At 32.4% G+C, this 8,451-nt stretch overlaps 1 pseudogene; it reads right to left on the reverse strand.

Moving 5' to 3' along the window:
* Positions 1-3,527: 3,527 nt before the first annotated feature.
* On the reverse strand, positions 3,528-6,594 carry LOC149536099 (uncharacterized; annotated as a pseudogene).
* Positions 6,595-8,451: the final 1,857 nt, after the last annotated feature.

Here is an 8,451-nt window from a genome sequence, read left to right on the forward strand (position 1 = left end):
TAAAGTTTAAAATGAGTAGAGTTAGGAAAGCTCCTAGTGGTTCCTAGAGTCAAAATTTGAAGTTAGTTATTGTTCAATAGTGCAAACCATCTAAATTTAATAGTCTTTCACAAATCCTTATAATAGACAACCTTATACACACCTTGGTGATCAAACTAATAGAGAATCAAATGATGCAAGATACCAATACAATGATCTTGCCCACCAGTTTTGGTGTGATTGCTAGAGATACAATTATAGATATCACAAATTTAATATAATCTTTGGTGTTTGTAAGGATTATAGTTTCTAATTGTAATAAGATGAAACATAGGGGTTAGAGATCAATATGGAAGATACCTCACTTCAAGATGAAAACCAAGTAGATCATAATGAAGAAGAGAAAAATTACCAAGAACATTGTGAAGAATTTTATCAAAATCAAGAAGAACAAGATAAAAATCCAAAAGAAGAAATGGGTGATTGAAATGAAAATCAAGAAAATGAGATAGAGCCAATAATTTAGATAGAAGTTTTCATTATCCCATAACCATAAATAGAAGGAAATATGAAACACCGATAAAAAATATCTCACCCATTGCATTTCCTAACTTTTGAAGGAAAACTTCAAAAAATCCTAACTAGTTTCTCTTTGAGTTTAAGGTTTTATGCCAAACATACACTAGTACAAAAACAAAAACATGTGACTAAAAAAACCACTAAAATTTGTATATATGTGACTAAAATCACTCAAGTGATTAATAGTAGTTAATATCCAGTCATTTATAACACTACTAAATATACTACTAAGTGATTTTAGTCACTAATTTTGATCTGTGACTAAAATATACTACTAAATTTGATCTATGACTAAAATCACAGTATATTTTAGTAGTATATTTTAGTCATAGATGAAATTCAGTGACTAAAATCACTTAGTAGTATATTCAGTAGTCTTATAAATGACTGGATATTAACTACTATTAGTCACTTGAATGATTTTTAGTAGTATATTTTAGTCACAGATCAAAATCAATGACTAAAATTACTTAGTAGTATATTTTAGTCACAGATCAAAAACAGTGACTAAAATTTCTTAGTAGTATATTTAGTAGTGTTATAAATGACTGCATATTAACTACTATTAGTCACTTGATTGATTTTAGTCACTGATTTTGATCATTGATTTAGCCACACACTTAGTCATATAATTAGTAGTATATTTAACCACATATTTAGTCGTAAATTTGAAAGTTCATTTAGTCATATATTTACTGTTATATGTAGTGATCTATTTGGTCAAATAATAAGTATATTTAGTAGCATATTTAGTAGTATATTTAGTTATAATAGGGTATTATGGAATTGAACCACCATCCTCCTACTTTAAAAGCAAGTGTTCTTCCATTGAGCTAATACCCTTTGAAGAATAATCGTATAGTGTGTATAGCCTTGTATGAGTACATTTGGTAGCATGTTTAGTAGTATATTTAGTTATAATAGGTTATGTATAGCATTAGAAGTTCCAAAGCTAGATGACTTGAAGTTGTTTTTAATCCAATCTTTCATTATATCAAGTATTGCAAGGAGTACACTAGAATTTGTGCCTTTCTTAGATCATTTAGCTTGCAATATTTGTGTAGTCAAGTTCTTGTATTTAGGTACAAGAATTTCTTGTCCACTTATGATTTTAAGTAATGCCTTAAATTTTGATGTAACATCACCAAGGTCATGCATCAAACATGCAATTGCAGCTGCAAATTCTGCATCCACCCTTTGACCATGTAGTTACACAAAATAAATGCTTATTTTTAAAGGCAAGAATAGATGAAAAAAATTGACTATAAAGTATTTTTCATTTCAAAAAAAATGGTGACTACTAAGCCCACATGACATTGTGCACAGATAAGGCACAAAAGAATTTATTTTGAGAAGTAATAGTAGTCAAAAGGAAGTAAGTGAAAATGTATCAAGAACACTAAAACAATAATTACTTATATAGGAAAATTCATAATAGATGATGTTTCATCACTTAGGTAACTTCATAAGAGCCATAAGATGTATGACTTAGGCCAGATCATAAAAGTAAAAGCATTAAAGAAAGAGTGAGTATACTTGTTTTGTAATAATGTCAATAATTGCTCCCATCTCCCTTGTGACATACTAAAGAGCACGAATAAAAGGCATCATAAAAGGTTCTATAGAACATTTTTGCCCCTTAGCAAGTATTTTTACAATAGAAAGTGTAAAACTTATTATTGAATTAGCTGAGCTTGCTTCAAGTGATATTTGAGGTGTAGTAGTTGCTAAAAGATGTTTCTCTATGAATTATTCAATCTTGGAATGATATCTTAATATCATATGTTGTATTCATGGCATCTATGGGAAATGCATCAAACATAGTTTTTAATAGTGTGCAAAATGACTTCCCTATACCCAATACCTTGTTGTTAAAACAAGGCTTAAGTAACTACAAAACAATAGTAAAAGATAACTATAAGTAAATAATGTTCAAAATTGAAGTTTAATGTTTAGAAAGTATGTAGTTTCAAAATATTTGATTTATTTGCACATAGTTGAGTTATCCGCGACACATTGTTTTGAATGAATAGATGTGGTTTCTTTTATAACACCATATTCATGACATCAAGGCCCTGTGCTAAAGTTATTGAGGGATCTTTGATTTGCCTCAAATGTTGTAAGCTGCTAAGTAATTTTTCCAAATAATTGTAATTTATATTAGCAATAGACCAAGCTTCTAATGCCTAACATAGGAGCTATATTTTGTAGACATTTCTTTGTCTTTAGGCTCTATTACTAGTGCAACCTGCATGGTATTACACAAAATAGCATTTAAATGCCACAGATCAGTGGTTATTTAGGAAATATGTATACAACACTCATTTTTTTCCAAAAGAAATGTGGCATGAATATATTCAAATAACAAGTTGTGGAGAAATCAACAAGCAAGGAAAGGGGTTGAGAAAAATCTTAAGACAACCATCAAAAGAGAAGAAGAGTAATGATTTTGTATTTCTTATTTATTTTTTGATTTTGTACAAAGAGTAAAACATGGTTATATGTGTATTTGTATAGTAATCTTCTTGCAACCCACAAAATTTGGGAAAATTTTTGCCATTGCAAATCCTTATCCATGTCTCCCCCTATTGCAGAAACTTGCAATATCAATTATTAAATCAAGACAAGTAGTGTTGAGAAATTTATGGACCTCTTACATAGCAAAAGAAATAAAAAGAAGAAAATTTTCCTTGAAGCCACATCAATGAGCACTAATAAGCATGCAAAGTGCTCCCTAGGCATGAATTATATTTCTATTGTTAAAAAAAATTGTCTTTAAAAATTGGACAACTAATTCCACCCACATTCTTTGGAGATGAAAAATTATAAGATTCTATGTTAGAGAGACTAAAGGATTATTATACATTATTGAAAACTTAGTTGCTCTATTTTTTTGGTTAAAAAAAAGGTCCAAGTAAAAATTCATATCAAAATTTTATGTGCCAAATTACTGTTATATTTTACTATGGTTAGCATGGAATATCATATAAAAGGAAACTCACAATTGATAATTAAGGTTGAAAAAGTTGTTGTAGTTGAGGCTGATGTTTTTGTTGGGTTTTCTAAAGTTGTGGTTGTTTTTGTGCATTGGACTACTGCATCTAAGGCTATTTTTGTTATTGGGGTTGCAATATTTGAGGCTTTTGTTGTTGATGAGGTTGTTGTAATTATGGCTGAGGATGTAGTAATTGCTTTTGTTGCTCAAATTTGATTAGCATGACTACTAGTTGCAAGATAACATTAAAATTGGAAACTATAAGAAATTGTATCATATTTTTTTTCAAATGATGGAATTTTAACTAAAAAGAGTGGCCTCTACTGAGCAAGTTGCATAATCTGAATGTCTAACATTAATCAGAAAGTTTCAAGTGAAACTAACAAGATTAAATAAAAGAATGTTGCTTAAAAACTTGCTTTTTCCTATCATAATATTATAATAATACTTGTATCCCTCTAGAGAAGTATGTCATGTCTAGCCACAAGTTAACAATGTAGAACTAGGGGTACTAACTGGTGTGACAACTACAGTAGTCTTGGTTTCAACAAACACAAAAAGTGCACTAGTAGAGCTAGTTGTCATAATTACTTGCATTTGTGTTGAGAATGTCCATGGATTTATCAACAACATATAACAATGTTAATATTATACCACATTAACAGTCCTAAATAAATCAACAACTAAGTCATAGATGCATTATTAACTTGTTGCAAACTAGCTTATTGTGTTGGAGCCACTTGAGAATAACCCTAAAAAATGAAAATCATGAATAAATATTCTTTAGATATTTCAAATTCACTCAACTATTTTGAGTCATTATATTTATTAGCAATGTTTATCCTACACTTTCTTTTGTTGAGGGTTCATCAAGAGTGGTTGCTACTGGGATTGAGTTGAGGCATGCGCCAAAGGCGCTAGCACCAAAGGTGATTGGATCTATTGTTGAAATGAAAGGTGTTCTTGGGGTTGAATATTGTTCTACACAATAGGCACCTACTATTGTAATAGCTAACTACAAGGTTGTTGTTGTGATAGTTGTTGCACCAGTTGTTGTTGTGATAGTTGCTACACTAGTTCCTATTGTGATAGTTGTTGAGCTTGGGGATGTATGTTAGATAATGACATGCTAGGAGGAATCTGCTAAAGAGAGGAAACAACATTTGGCTAGATTAGAAACCAAGAAATAGGCAACCACCTACATGTAGATGGTTTTTATGAATCTGGTGCATGGCCAAATGGGGTTTGTTGAACATGTTGTTGTGAAGATTATAAATGTTGACCATACTATTGCAAAGATTGTTGGGCCTACAATTGTGAATGAAATAATGTGGGTTGTTGGGCACATGGTTGTGAGTGTTGTTGCACCTGTTGATGATATTTTTGTAAAGATGGTTGGGCCTGCATTTGTAATTGAGATTGTATTGGTTGTTGGCTATGTAGTTGAGAGGATTGCACATGCTAACCATATTATTTCAAATTCAATTATCACTGCAATTTTTGCAATTGTGATTGAGATTGTGTGGATTGATTTTTAATTTGGAATGATGGCTGCAACTATTGTTGCAATTGGTGTGTTTTTTGTATTGGTGGTAACCAACCTTGAACTTAAGTCTGGTGTTGCAAAGAAAATGAATTATAGCCCTGTCAAGGACAACATCCAACACATCACTAAATGTCATAAACAAAATACTATCCAAACCATTTCTATAGGAAACCAAAAACTGAAAATCCTTGTTAGAACTTATCAAATTTAAATGTATCATACCAAATGGTCGATACAAAAAAAATCTTTAAAAAATCTTTAAAAGTACCTACTACAAAGAAGGGGTAGTCACCCTTGCAAAGCCTCCTACTAGAGTAAACACATGAAGAGGCCCTTCAATAGGGCCATTTACTAAAATCTGGGAGCCACCAATAGATCTAGCCTATAAATTATGATTTTTGTCTATATTAAACAATGATACAACTCTCCTTAAAAAGATTAGTGGAAACTCCCAAATGTTTATAATATATATAAATAATATAATCTACAAAGTGATACTCAAATGGCCTTACTAATGGTGAATGTCCTACAAGTCACAATCTTCTATTGGGATTTGATGGCCTACCATAGGGATATTATTCAACTTGTGGGGATGGTATTCTCATATTTGCTACACCCACGGGCTGCCAGTTTCCAGGTGCACCTCATCCTCCTCTGTGGCCTCCACCACTCATAGTAGGCCTACATGAGCAACACAAATGATTCTACTAAATACATTATTTGAAGCCTCCAACTCAAAGACATTAAATTATTGATGGCTTACCTAGATCTAAATGGCCTTTATTGTTCAGCAACAAAGCCTGGTCCTCTGAACATAGGGCCATTTCTAGATAATATAACAAAAAAATTAATACCTAAAATAAGTTGGGAATACACTAGTATTTCAAGATACATATTGATGTAACATGTTTTAGGTGACAAGATAAATAAAAGTTTGAACCTTGCATCTCCAACTTTGGGTCTTTTAGGCTCTACCAACCATACAATCAAAGGTTGATTGCATCCCTCAAACAATACATTTTAATAAGGCTAAAATGTAGTTTACATTTGAGAACTATATTAAAAATAAGTACCTACTAAAGGAAATATTAGCAATTGAAAACACAATTTTTACCTTCATTGTGAAAGCTCCATGTAATTTGTTAATAGCTGCCACATCCATATCTCTAGATGGATATTTAACAAATGCACATCCTACACATAATTTAATAGTTAACAAAGCCAATATCAACCCTGAAACACTTTTATGAATTAAACTATTAAAAATAGTAAAAGTTTCCCCACCTTTGTTCTATTTCTATTCATCTTTCATGATATATATGTCATCAATAGGACCAAATTCAGTAAAGATCTATGTATCAAAAAAATAAAGGATTTTGTGAGCATTAGCACTAAACTAACATGCCCAATATTTTAAAATTTTAACTATACACATTACTCATTAACCAATGCATTTAGTACTTGTGAAAGACTTTATAAAGATTACCAGTACCATACAAGCCTCAAGAATCAAAAAAAGGAACCAGAATATTTCAACTTACCCACCCCATATATTTATTGATATACACTTAATTCACAAAAAGGAGGGCACAAAAAGGAGGAGGTGTTGAAAAAAAGTAGTGAGGAAGTTAAGGTCAATGCAAATTGTATTTTAGTTGAACCCACTTCAAATTCCTCCATGTGCTTGAAAAAAGCTGTGACACTTAAGGAAAAAAAGTTGGAGAAGGAGGTGACTGCTAGTTTTGAAGAAAGCAAGATTGATATTGTGATATTGCTATCAGGATTTGACTGTGTGATTTTTGAGTCAAACTCATTGACCCATGTTTCATGAGTAGTTATTCAACATGAATCCATCTATCATGAGAATACTCATTGGATCTAGGTGATGCTCATAGGGGTGAAGCACCGAGACTTCTCGGGAGGTCACCCATCCTAGTAAGGGGCTTTCTAATGAATGGTTCATAAGGCACAACACTTCATGAAGGTTTTTCAAATGGTGTTACAAGCTTTGGGTTTGACCATAAAGGAAACTTTTTAGTTAAGCATGTTCAAGCTGGAGTAGTGCTAGGATGAGTGACCTCCCGAGAAGTCCTAGTGCTTCACCCCTGTGAGCATCACCTAGATCCAATGAGTGCTAAGTGTTCCATTTATTCTCATGAGATATGGATCCATGTTGAATCACTACTCATGAAACATGTGTCAATGAGTTTGACTCAAAAATCACATAGTTAAATCCTGATAGCATTATCACAATTTGACTTGTTGTGGAAATTATCTCCTACTTATCAAGATTGATATTGTTCATGTTTTAGATGAACCAATAGTGAAACAAAGAGAACAAAAGGGTGCAATGAGGGAAAATTTAATTGTAACAAACAATATTGAGGAGGCCAAGAACATAGTAATTGGTGTTCTTGTTGAAGCCATCATGAATGATTTTGGATCTCCCAAATGAGTGATCACTCTAAAGGGTTGTAAGCCTAAGCACAAGAAGGAAATGTTTCAAACTAGTAGTGAAGAGGATAAGGTTTATGCATCTTTTATCTTAGTTGAGCCTACTACAAGTTCTTTAAATTCCTAGACACAAATTATGAATTGAAGTGGAAAAAAGTCGAGCCACAAGGAGGAGATGTAGAGAAATGCTAGCTCTAAAGAAGACAAGATTGATGTGGTAAATATTTTAGATGAATCTACTCTTAATTAGAGAGGATGAAAGGATTGGAGGAAGGGAGATCTAGTTGTGTCCAAAAGTGTTGTGGAGGCCAAGAACATTGTACCTAATGTTCCTATTGAACCCACTATGCATGCTTCTAAATCTCTCAAAGGAGTGGTCACTCGCAAGGGCTGTAAGGGTGAGTAGAACGAAGTGTTGAAATTTGTAAGTGAAGAGGATAAGTTTAATTTATTTCATGTCTTAGTTGAACACACTTCAACTTTTGTGGAGTGCCTGAAAAAAATCATGTCTCGAAGGGGAAAAAATGCAACCTCAAGGAGGAGAAGCTGATGAATGCTGGCTCTAAAGAATACAAGATTGATGTGATTAATGTTCCAAATGAACCTACTATTAATCAAAGAGAATGAAAGGGGGGAAATAAGGGAGATTTATTTTTAACTAATAGTATTGAGGAGGCCAAGAACACTATAATTGATGTTCCTGTTGAAGCCACTATGAATGTTTCTGACTCTCCCAAAGGAGTGTTCACTAACAAGGGCCATAAGGGTGAGCATAAGGAGGATTTGAAAACTAGAAATGAAGAGGATAAATTCAATGTCTTTTTTGTCTCAAATGAACCCATGTCAACTTCTTTGCAATGCCTAAAACAAGTTGTCACTCAAACAGGACATAAGAGCA

Source organism: Cupressus sempervirens, chromosome 10 (genome assembly GCF_028749045.1).
Source record: "Cupressus sempervirens isolate cs-2001-9-10 chromosome 10, ASM2874904v1, whole genome shotgun sequence".
NCBI classification, from domain to species: domain Eukaryota; kingdom Viridiplantae; phylum Streptophyta; class Pinopsida; order Cupressales; family Cupressaceae; genus Cupressus; species Cupressus sempervirens.